The sequence below is a fragment of the Anolis carolinensis genome, chromosome 1, assembly GCF_035594765.1.
Source record: "Anolis carolinensis isolate JA03-04 chromosome 1, rAnoCar3.1.pri, whole genome shotgun sequence".
Lineage (NCBI taxonomy): Eukaryota > Metazoa > Chordata > Lepidosauria > Squamata > Dactyloidae > Anolis > Anolis carolinensis.
This window is the reverse complement of record NC_085841.1, coordinates 235,569,873-235,582,369: the sequence shown is the minus strand read 5'-3', so window position 1 is coordinate 235,582,369 and position 12,497 is coordinate 235,569,873. Positions and strand designations below refer to the sequence as shown.

General features: G+C 40.7%; 1 protein-coding gene across 1 annotated transcript in view; it reads left to right on the top strand.

The window, feature by feature from the left end:
* The window catches only part of LOC100564895 (lectin), a 41,325-nt gene that overhangs the window by 22,411 nt on the left and 6,417 nt on the right, over positions 1–12,497 (top strand). The window lies entirely within an intron of this gene.

The following is a 12,497-nucleotide window of genomic DNA, read 5'->3' as shown; positions in this document are numbered from 1 at the left end:
ACCAAGACATGTACACACTCATATTCTGCTGCCCTCAGGTATGGTGGAAAAGCCGATCCCATTGTCAGTGGGTGCATCTACATTGTAGAATGAATGCAGTCTGACAGCATCTTAACTGCCTTGACTCAATGCTAGGGAATAATGGGATTTGTAGTTTGGTGAGGCACCAGCACTCTTTGGCTGAGGAAGATGAAAACTACTCTCAGAATGCCATAGCATTGGCCATGGCAGTTTAGTGGGGTCAAACTTCATTAATTCTACAGTGTAGATGCACCCAGGGTTGACAGTGGTAAATTAACCAGCTTCTGTACATGGAATGAGGAAATGGCAGGGAGAAGCTATCTTGTTCTTTGCCCCTGGTATCAAAATGTCTTGAGCCATCCCTGGAAATCATAACATTGAATCTGTTGTGGCATTATGGTTTACGTTTCCAACACTGAGCTGCTCCCTGCTTCACAATTCATTCAATTCCGGTCTGGCTGTAGTGTGTTTGCCAACAAGGCAGACAAGAGTTCCCACACGCTTTCTTGTCTATGCACGCTTTAATTGTTATCCTTTCTCTGTGTTGTGTTACTCCTGGGTTTTTTATTACTTTTAATAATCCCTGCATTCACTGCCAAACGGGCTAATGTGCTAATTCCCCCTTTAAAGTGTTGGAAAGCAACTTCGTTAATTAGTGGGAATTAAGCCCTGAGGATTTTCTCATCATTAACATGCACCAAGTATTCTGAGTCATAGCGTGTGCTAAATTTGGAACACGTTTGACAGTCCTAGTATGTGGGCCACTCACTTTAACATCAGCCGAGGGGCGAGCAAAGTGTGGCCTCCAGATGTTGGACTGCAACTCTCAGCATTCGTCACCATTGGCTATGCTGGCTGGGGCTGATGGGTGCTGCAGTAAACATATGGGGCACCTCAATTCGCCCATTCCTGCACTTGCAGCATTTAAAAACACATTAAGCAGAGGCTGGATGGCCATCTGTTGGGGGTGCTTTGAATGCGATTTCCTGCTTCTTGGCAGGAGGTTGTACTGGATGGCCCATGAGGTCTCTTCCAACTCTATGATCATTCCCAGAGTACTTTACAAAATATAATGTAATATCACATTCTAGAGTATAGAATATATTTTTATGGTTTTGTCCAAGCGCTGCAGTCATCCAATCCAAACAGTAGACCAGCATGGGAACAGCAACCATTGCATGCTAGTTCATGCCTATTCAGATCTACAGCCAGAACTCTAGGATGGGTGAGATTCTGTGAAAACAAACATATAGGTTCTTAAGTCAATAGGAAAAAATATCTGAATAGACCTTTCCCAACATGTTTGATGTGATTTACAATGTGGCACAGATATACTCTGACGTAAGTCCAATAGATTTCGATGATGCCAGTTCCCAGGTATCGGATCGCAGCTTTAGGCTAAATAGGCATGCACAGTCTTGTATTTTAGTGCATTAAATAGTTTAAAGAAAATCAGATGTTAATAAACCTTGTGTTATCTGATGCCACAGGGTCTGGCACATATCTCAGTGCTTTTAAATTCAAAAACAACTTATTTATGTCTAAAATTAATAAACATTCAAAATTAGTAATCAGAACAGTCTAAGCTAGGAGCGAATTGACATTTTACTGAGCAACGGGATCAAAATTTGTGCGTTTCCCCTCCATTTCTTTGAAACTAAAAAGTCTAGAGGTGCCTTTCTTTCTTTCTCCTTTCCTTTTTTCTCCACATAAGAAGGGCTCAGCAACATCTTTCAGGAGACTTCTTTATGGCTCATGCCCATGCCTTGTGTTCTTCAACTCTATACACACAATTAATGCAGTTTGACATCAATTAAACTGCCATGACTCAATGCTATGGAATCTTTGGAGCTGTACTTTGGCAGAGAAGGCTAAAGACCTTGCAAAACTACAACTTCCATGTCTGCATGGCATTGAGCCATGGCAGTTAAATTGGTGTCAAACTGCATTAATTCTTGGGTGTGGATGCAACCTCAATGCTATGGAACTGTGGAAGTTGTTTTACAAAGTTTATAGCTTTCTATGCCAAATAGTGCAGGCGCCTAACCAGACTACGACTCCTAGAATTCCATAACATTGAGACACAACAGTTAATACGGTGTAAAACTGCATAAATTGTACATTGTACATGCACACATATAACACTATTGAGATGTTAAGCCAGAAATCTAAGCAAGAAATGGAAAAATCTCCAGTTTCAAGGAAACCTTTGTCATAGGTCTTTTTGCAGATCACATCCCACTTTTGGTGGGGGAGTCTATTCCAAGGATGGGAAATGAAGGATCTTTCTGATTCTATTACACTGCAATTTCCAACAGGCCTACCCAGTATAGCCAGTTCAGCACAATCTAGGACAGCGTTTCTCAAACTGGGGGTCGGGATCCCGGGGGGGGGGGGGGGTTCGTGAGAGGGGTTGCCAAAGACCATCTGAAAACACATGTTTCTGATGGTCATAGGAACCCTTTTGGCAGAGAAGGCTGAAGATCTCTCTGCCTGCCAAACCCTTCCAGTATTTTCTGTTGGTCATGGGAGTTCTGTGTGCCAAATTAGGGATGGGCTGTGGTGCAGGTTGGTTAGTAGCCAACTGCAATAAATCACTATGTCCAAGAGGTCATGTGTTCGAGGCCAGCCCATGTCGGAGTGAGCACCCAACAATTAAAATAAAAAATAGCCCTGCTCGTTGTTGACCTAAGCAACCCGAAAGACAGTTGCATCTGACAAGTAGGAAAATTTAGGGACTGCTAAATTAACTGATTTACAACACCAGATGAGGAAGTACTCCATCCAAAAAGGACTCATTGTCACAGTGGATGATGAAGCAGCAGCTCCTCCTGTGGCCGGAATCGAGCATACCCTCACAAAGCCAGAAGCTGGGAAGTTAAATAGCCTCTGTGTCTGTCTGTGTGTTGTTTTCTAATAGCATTGAATGTTTGCCATATATATGTACATTGTGATCTGCCCTGAGTTCCCTTCGGGGTGAGAAGGGCAGAATATAAATACAATAGAGTCTCACTTATCCAAGCCTCTCTTATCCAAGCCCCTGGATTATCCAAGCCATTTTTGTAGTCAATGTTTTCACTATATCGTGATATTTTGGTGCTAAATTCGTAAATACAGTAATTACAACATAACATTACTGTGTATTGAACTACTTTTTCTGACAAATTTGTTGTATAACATGATGTTTTGGTGCTTAATTTGTCAATATCATAACCTAATTTGATGTTTAATAGGCTTTTCCTGAATCCCTCCTTATTATCCAAGATATTTGCTTATCCAAGCTTCTGCCGGCCCGTTTAGCTTGGATAAGTGAGACTCTACTGTACTGTGAATAAATAAATAAATAAATTTGGTTCAGTTCCATTGCTGGTGGAGCTCAGAATGCTCTTCGATTGTAGGTGAATTACACATCTCAGCAACTACAATTCCCAAATGACAAAATCATTTTCCCTCAACCCCACCAGTATTCAAATTTGGGCAAATTGGGAATTTGTGCCAAATTTGGTCCAGTGAATGAAAATACATCCTGCATATCAGATATTTACATTACAATTCATAACAGCAACAAAATTACAATTATGAAGTAGCAATGAAAAGAATTATGGTTGGGGGGTCACCACAACATGAGGGGTCGCGGCATTAGGAAGGTTGAGAACTACTAATCTAGGACCAAAGATTTGCCAATCTATTCCCATCTGTAATGCATATTTTTGTTGATGAAAGTGGCATTCAATAAAACAGAAAGAGAGCTTTGATGCCTTAATAGAGCACAAACAAACCAATTTTGTTACACATGCACCGCTCATAAATACTGGGACATTTCCTCTTCAGTCTGGGCTTATCTGGACAATCCAAAACCAATAAATTCTTTTGTAGGTATTATGAAACAGAGAGGTTTTATGTTTACATTCTGGGTGTGCTAAAATGAGAACAAAGGCAGTTATGTGTGAGAGAGAGGCATATGTCATTTTAAGTTTTCCTTAGCAGGATTTAGCAGTAGGATTCTAATAGCAGATGCCACATGCTATCCTGCTTGCATCTATGTTAAAAGCACACAGGGCCGACCCCAGGTAATTTTCAAGTGTAGGCGAACAGAATTTTGACGCCCTCCCCAAACCAATCACTGAAAAATAAAAGCGTTGGATAAGCGAAAATGTTGGATAATAAGGAGGGATTAAAGAAAAGTCTATTAAACAACAAATTACATTATGATTTTATAAATTAAGCACCAAAACATCATGTTTTACAACAAATCAACAGAAAAAGCAGTTCCATACATGGTAATGTTATGTAGGAATTACTATATTTGCAAATTTAGCACCAAACATTGAAATGGGATGTAGGGCAGGTCCCTAAGTTGTTTCCGATTTAGGATACCTGTAAGACAAAACCATCATGGGGTTTATGAAGAGGTGGCTTGCCTTTGCCTTCCTCTAAGGCCTAGAGAATGTGACTTGTCTAAGGTCACCCAGTTTCCATGACCAAGCGGAGATTTGAACTCTGATTTCCAGTCTCATGGTCGAACACAAATATTGTTTCATTTGCAATAATGGCAGTATTATGTGTTCCTATATCCTGGACACCTCCCCCATTTGTGATTGGTTACATCCATTGTTATCTCTTTTTAAAACTGTAACCGTAATAGGAAAACAAATGAAAAACAACATACCATAACATTATGACAAAATAACAGCAAACAAAATGTATCAAAATCTTCCGGATTGGTTGCCAACAGAGAAGAATGGGAAACACTGAGCTCCAGAGAGAGCAGTGGAGGAGCATTTCCAAATGGCCAAGCTGTCCAATGGCAATCGGGGAGGAAGCAATGAAGACTTTGCTAGGAAATGGGGGCGTGCATTTGGATATGTAGAAAGGAAGACAAAAATAGTATTTTAAGTTATCGCGAGGAAAATTTATTGATGCAAGACAGGGGTAGGTTTTTTTGAGACACTAGTTTCACACTGCTGTTGGAAGTCATGGATAGTGGTTCACAGGTGGGGGGGAAGGGGTGGGGTTTTGGGAAGAGTGGCATATCTGTATTATGTGTATCTGATTCTCTTTTGATGTTTTTTCTTACAATCTGTATGTCATTAACACGCATAATTAAAAACTTAATTTTTTAAGAAAAGAGTTTAAGAGGGATTTAAACATACAAAAAAATTGTATTTCCTGCCTGAGCATCAGAGGTGGTCTGGATTTCTCTCCCAGGCTTCTCTCCCAGGCTTCCGCTCTCCAGCTGCTTCACCCGGCGGGAGGCTGCCTCGCCGGAAGCTGCGGCGCGCGCAAACAAAAAATTGGCTTTAGCCTTTAGGGCACTTGGAAGCGCCTCAAGAGGCACCTCAACTGCGCCCCCACACGATGGCACCACAGGCAACTGCTTAAATTGCCTTATGGTTGAACTGCCTCTGAAAGCACATTAGGATTCCTAAGTGCTAGACTTTTGAGGCTGGGAGAAGTAAAATCAAGGAAATGTGTTTTTCCTCTGGCAGACATGTTATTAGGCCCTTTTTAGCTGTAAAGACAAGATTATGACAAGCATTGCCTTTGCAAGCATGGTTAATATGCCCTTAGCAGGTGGCTGCATCCATTAGGTGATTGTTTTGGAGAGGAACTTGGGAAATCCAAGGACTTTACTGCATGAAGCCTTTGTCCCATTGCATTCCTGCAATCAGAGATAGGGGCAATTTACTAATATGACGACCCTCAATATTGCAAGTTTTCCGAGAGTCAGGCTATTACAATGCTTTGCAGGTCCACCCTCCTAGAGTTCCACTGTTCTGGAGGTTTATTTCTTTACTAGCTCAGGTACCCGGCGACACCTGGGTTAGATATTCTGAAGTGATATTTACTAGAAATAATCGTTTGTTTTTGGATTTTATAAATAGTCCCATTAGAAAATGCATAAAGATATGGGTAAACTACAACCCCCATTATCACCTATCACTGTTCCCTGAAAGTATTTAAAGGTGGTCATGTTTGGCATGTGTGCCAAGTTTGGTCGAGATCCCTCATTGGTGGGGTTCACAATGCTACCTGGAAACGGGTGAACAACTCTCATTGTCCAGGGTCAATTTTCCCCAAAACCCACCAGTATGTAAAGTTGTGTTCCATGTTTTCTCCAGATCCATTGTTGGTGGGGTACACAGAATGTGGGTGGACTGCAACTCCTACCATCCTCTTTCATCGCCCCTATCCCCCCCCCCCCAGTATTTAAAATTGGTCATGATGGGTGTATGTGCCAAATTTGGTCCAGATCCATCGTCTGTGGGGGTCACAGGGTTTTGTTGGTGTGGGGGGACTGCAACTCCCATCAATCACCCCTAAGGCTCACCAGTATTTTCTGTTGGTTGGGTGTGTGTGTCTGTGTGCTAATTTTGGTCCAGATCCATTATTGGTGAGGTTCACAGTGCTCTCTGAGTGTAGGTGGACTATAATTCCCATTGTCCAGGGTCACTTATTCCCAACCCCGGCAGTTTTCTTTCTGTTTTTCATGGGGGGGGATGTTTGTACACCAAGTCTGTCCAGCTCTGTTGTTGGCGGGAGTCACAGGGCTCTCTGGAAGTGAAAGCCATCTTGAAAATCCATTGCCTACATACCATCATATATTCATATATTTGCTTTTATTATAGATATGTTTTGGGGGTTTTTTTTTTACTAAAAGCAGCTTTGCAATTGCAGTCAAGTTTTGGATAACTTCCATTGACCCCAATGACTACTTCCTGTTAAGTGAGGGTTGAGAGGATTTTCCTCTCAACCAGGGTCTCCTTAGCAATTGTGAATAGCATGCAGTTATGAATGTGTAACTACAGATTAAGTATTAGTAATTCCGCGACAGGATTTAGGTCACCATGTCTATACTTCCATTAATCCATTTATAAACAACAAAACTCTGTTGTGAAAGGGGTTAATCTGGTTTGAAACTCTATCACAGATTTGCAGAAAACAAATGAGCTTCTAAGTATTTCAGGCATGCAGATCAGAGGTTCCTAGAGGTTTCAGATATTTTGTGATGAGCCGACTGGCTGCAGATAGAAGAGAACCTTTGACCGAGACAGTAGTAGTTCAGGAGGGTATCTGTAAATGTAGAAGTCATAGATTTTCAGCCAGGAATGGCAATTTTTGTTGTCAGGAACTACTTCATTAAAAGTATAGGAAATAGTGGCTCTGCTGGTTCTTGTACTTTTCAGTGACAAACATCAAGACTGGTTTGATGAAAATGATAATGAGATCCAACAGTTAATTGATAAGAAAATGAAAGCCTTCCAAATATGGCAGAGAGACACCAATTGTGCTGCTGAGAAAATGACCTGTGCCAGTGCAAAAGCTAAGGTCCAAATACATTGAAATATAACACCATCTGAGCTCTGCGAGTGCAGTATTTTTTTTTAACGAAGCAGGGAGTGTTTGAGGATCAGGACATTGGTAGGAATACCAAGATGCTTGTCTATAAAGTTATTGTCCTCCCAACCCTGTTATACACCTTCAAAATGTGAACTATCTACAGATGTCACACTCAACTTGTGAAACAACTCCACTAGAATTGCCTATGAAAAAGCCTGCTAATCTCTTGGGAAGACAGGCAGACAAATGTCTGCATTCTAGAAGAAGCAAAGACCACCAGCATTGAAGCGATGATCCTACACCATCAACTTCGTTAGACTGACCACATTGTCCGAATGCCTGATCACCACCTCCCAAAGCAGTTACTATATGCTCAGCTCAAGAATGGAAAATGGAATGTTGGTGGACAGTAAAAAAAAGATTTAAAGATTGGCTTAAAGCTAACCTTAAAAACTGTGGCACAGGCACTGAGAACTGGGAAGCCCTGGTCCTCGAGCGTTCTAACTGGAGGTCAGCTGTTACCAACAGTGATGTGGAATTTGAAGAGACATGAATGGAGGGCAAAAGGGAGAAATGTGTCAAGGGGAAGTCAGGTCAAGCCAACCCTGACCAGGACCGCCTTCCACCTGGAAATCAATGTCTTTATTGCAGAAGAACATGCAGTGGCCCACCGCCAAAATCCTACACTTGGAAGGCAATCATACTTGGATTGCAATGCACACTGGAGCAGTCCACACCAGAGTATACAAATGAAATCACATGTTTTCATTGACTGCAGGTATATATGATCATGCAAATATGCACAATTTTCTGCCAAAATCGGAGTTTAAGCGCACCTTTTAAACACATGTTTTTCAGTTGTTAATCCAAATCAGTGCACATTTCTGTGAAACATCATTTAGCCACCCCCCCTTTTATCCTGCTTTCTTCCACGTTTTAGGTCATGTGTTTAAGGGCCCTCAGAAAGAGGTGGAGGATTTGTTTAAGTAAGTTGAACATCAGTGGTGTACTCTAGATGGCTTGGAATACAATATCAATCATTCCTGTCCATTGTCCAGGCTGATAGGAGCTGTAATCCAGCAATTTTGGGGTACTGTATTTATTAAACATACTGCCTTGAGTACCTTCATGGAGAGAGGGCGGGTTATAAATAAATAATTATTATTATTGTATGACACAGCAAACAAGATAGATATGCTGGATTTCGTATCACAAGATCACAAGTCAGACATTTCTCAAGTGTCTAGGACTGTGTGATGTATTTTCAGATGATGCGCGCAGATCCCAGCAGGGTGGCCTTTTGCAGTTGGCAGATCGTAACTTTGTCAATGTCTATTATTTCCAAATGCCAGCTGAGATCTTTTGGCACGGCACCCAATGTGCCAATCACCACCGGGACCACCTGCACTGGTTTCTGCCAGAGTCTTTGAAGTTCAGTCTTGAGGTCCTGATAGCTGCTGAGTTTTTCCTGTTGTTTTTCGTCAATGCATCTGTCACCTGGGGTGGCAACATCAACGATCCAAACCTTTTTCTTTTCCACAACTGTGATGTCTGGTGTGTTGTGTTCCAGAACTTTGTCAGTCTGGATTCAGAAGTCCCACAGTATCTTTGCGTGTTCATTTTCCAATACTTTTGCAGGTTTGTGATCCCACCAGTTCTTTACTGCTGGGAGGTGGTACTTGAGGCATAAGTTCCAATGAATCATTTGGGCCACATAGTTGTGCCTCTGTTTGTAGTCTGTCTGTGCAATTTTCTTACAGCAGCTGAGGATATGATCAATGGTTTCATCGGTTTCTTTGCACAGTCTGCATTTTGGGTCATCAGCTGATTTTTCGATCTTGGCCTTAATTGCATTTGTTCTGATGGCTTGCTCCTGGGCTGCAAGGATCAGGCCTTCTGTCTCCTTCTTCAGGGTCCCATTCGTGAGCCACACCCAGGTCTTCTCCTTATCAGCTTTTCCTTCAATTTTGTTAAGGAACTTTCCATGCAATATTTTGTTGTGCCAGCTGTCAACTCTAGTTTGTAGTGCAGTTTTCTTGTACTGGTTTTTTGTCTGCTGTGCTTTTAGGGGTTTCTGATTTTTGACTTCAATCAGAGCAGGTTCTTCACTTTGCTTTACATATTCTGCCAGGGCATGTTCTTCTTCTTGGACTGCTTGTTTAACTTGCAAGAGTCCTCTGCCAACTGATCTTCTAGGCAGATATAGCCGGTCAACATCACTGCGAGGGTGCAGTGAATGATGAATGGTCATGAGTTTTCTTGTTTTTTCTGTCCAACTTGTCCAGTTCCGCCTGTGTCCAATTTATAATGTCAGCAGTATATTTTATGACAGGTATGGCCCAGGTGTTTATGGCCTTGATGGTGCTGCCTCCATTGAGCTTGCTTTTGAGAATTTTTCTGATCCTTTGAGTGTATTCTTTGCGGGCCACAGTTTTCACATGTTCATGCTTGATGTTGTCCAGCCTATTATTATTATTATTATTATTATTATTATTATTACTATTTATACATGGTAGATAGAGGTGGGAGAGAAATTCATTTGGTTCACATTTCAGTCTGAATTTACTCCATTTTGTGGTTTTGAGCCAATATTTAACTGGAATACTATTATCCTTCAAAATGTATACTTGTCTGAGGTTTAGAATGCCATTCTCCAGTGAAAAATTGTAGCTGTTAGGGAAAAATGCCCAGAGAAAGATATATGTAAAGACATGTTATTTTATTTTATTTATGACGTGTTAGATTAAGGGAAAGCATGTGTTGGAGAAAATATACACAAAACACACACATTTTCATACGGAATTGTTTACTTCCTTTCCTTGCTGTTTTTTTTCAAACTTCCAACTGTGGCAGACATGGGAGAAACCATACTTGGGATGAGAATAATGAGAAACAGAAATTGACAGATTCGTGATGGATAGAAATCTCTTTGTTCGTATCACTGCTGGAAATGGAAGTAGGTCATCTATTTTTGTTTAGTAGCAGAAGGAAGCAAACATGGAAGAAAACATGAGGTGAGGAATATCTTTTCCTTGCTGTTGAAGAGAATAGATAGCATATAGTCTATGGAAAAGCTCTGACTTTCAGACACAGGATTCATTCCTAAGTCTCCCAACTGGCATACAAAGTTGGACAAATTTTACAAATTATAGATAAACCTGGTTAAATCATACAAGGCAAAAGTGGGCAACTTGTGATTCAGGTATCATTCTACTGCCCTCCCCCTTCATATATGGTGAGTAGTGCAGCTTTATTCTCATGTCTGATTGTAACTCATTTCAGTGCAAATCCATCCTTGTGAATACAATACACCCAAATTACAAATTGTTTAATTGCAAAAGCATCTTAGTACTCTGACATTAATAGTTCCATTGTATTCTATAAAATTGCATTGAAAGTCATTATAAGGGAGATCAGAGCAACCTAATAACAGAATGTTAAAATTGCCGGAATATTTCTCTTAGAAATGTCCCAAAGATGCCTGAGCAACTGACCTAAACCTAGGGGAATTCTTACCCAAAGATCTTAAGAACATATTTGGTATGGTTGGAATTGCTTTTTCCAACTAACTCATTTGCAAACCTTTTTCCCAATTAATGTAAACATTTTAACGCTTGGCAAGGGTCTGGTTGATATGGCCTTCTAGATTATGTTTAAATGCAACATATGGCTTTCCTCATCATTGTCCATTTGGATGGTAAAGTTTTATTTTGCAAATATTAACCAAAATGCAAATATACATATTTGAATGGGATATTGACTCTGATGGGATGTGTACTTATGTGAAAAATCAGATAAGGAAAAGTGAGAAGACTGATGGGGACCATCTCCTTCATTTACACAAAAGGAACTACAGATGTGGCTCAACTGAAATTCCCAGCACTTCTTTGTGTTGTCCAGATGGTTAATGGGAACAGAATTTTTTGCTTTGCAAATATTAACCAAATATGCATATCTACCTGTTACATGAAACAAGATTATAGATTCCGAAGTGAATATGGATTGTTGACTTTGATGGGATTAGTGTAGAGAAATCAAATGAGGAAGCTAAAGCTGACCGAAACACATGGCTTTTATTAACTTATCTCCATCAACATCAAAGAACTTTTTCCCTTCAAATACAGCTGCCATCTTCATTGGTCTCCATGGGCCACCTTAGCCAGAAGGTAGTCCCACTTACCACGACTGCTTCCTCGCTAACTGTTATTTGCTGCTTCAACCAGAAATGAGTTTCTTGGCATGTCTTTGTGTCTTCCTTCTGATCTTCTTCATTCACGGTGAGTCAAAACAGGTTCAATTATGACTAAGTAAAGTTTAGTTGGTGGTGACCAACTAAAAATAATGCCAAATGGAGCCCTGGATCAACCACAGAGAGAATCCTAGAGGGACACTCTTTTAACCAATCAGGAACCAGCATAGCAGTCTTGAATAGCTGTCAAAATGATATAAATAAAATGTATGTTTGCTATTGTGTATGTCAGTTCTTTGGAGTGCTGTCTCTGCTGACATTCTCTCAAGCCATTGATTTTTCCTTCAACCCATCTGTGTCTCATTTGGTCTTGTGGGAAGCTTGACATACTGGGCTCCAAACCCGTGGTTCTTGCGGAATGAAAGTTGACATAAACTCATGTTGGAAGACCTAGAAATTCGTAGAGAAGTCCCTTCTTCCAGTGATTCCCTAAAGCATATTGGAATTCTGATTAAACATGTTTTCCAGTCTTGTTCTGAATTCCTTTCAAAACCACAGTGTCAGCACATTTCAGAAGAATATTTTTCAGACCTATCAGTTAGACAAAACCTGTGATTTCAGCTTACAAGCTGACCACAGAATTGCATTGGGGGGACCTAGAGAATCCTAGAGAGGTGTTTTCTCTAGAAGTCTGTAGTCCTCCAGCATAGCTGGAGGAAGTTGGCCATAAAATTGCATTGGGAAATCTAGAGAACACATTTTTAAATCAAATCCGTGCAAATCCACAAATGTCAAAACTACAAATGTGGAGGGATGACTGCACACAGAATTGCAACATAATCTCATAACATAATTTGGAACATGGCCCATACAGCCCGGAAAACTCAAAGCAACCCAATAATCTCATGTTTCTTCTTGACCTCTTAAATCTATTTCTTTCTGTAAT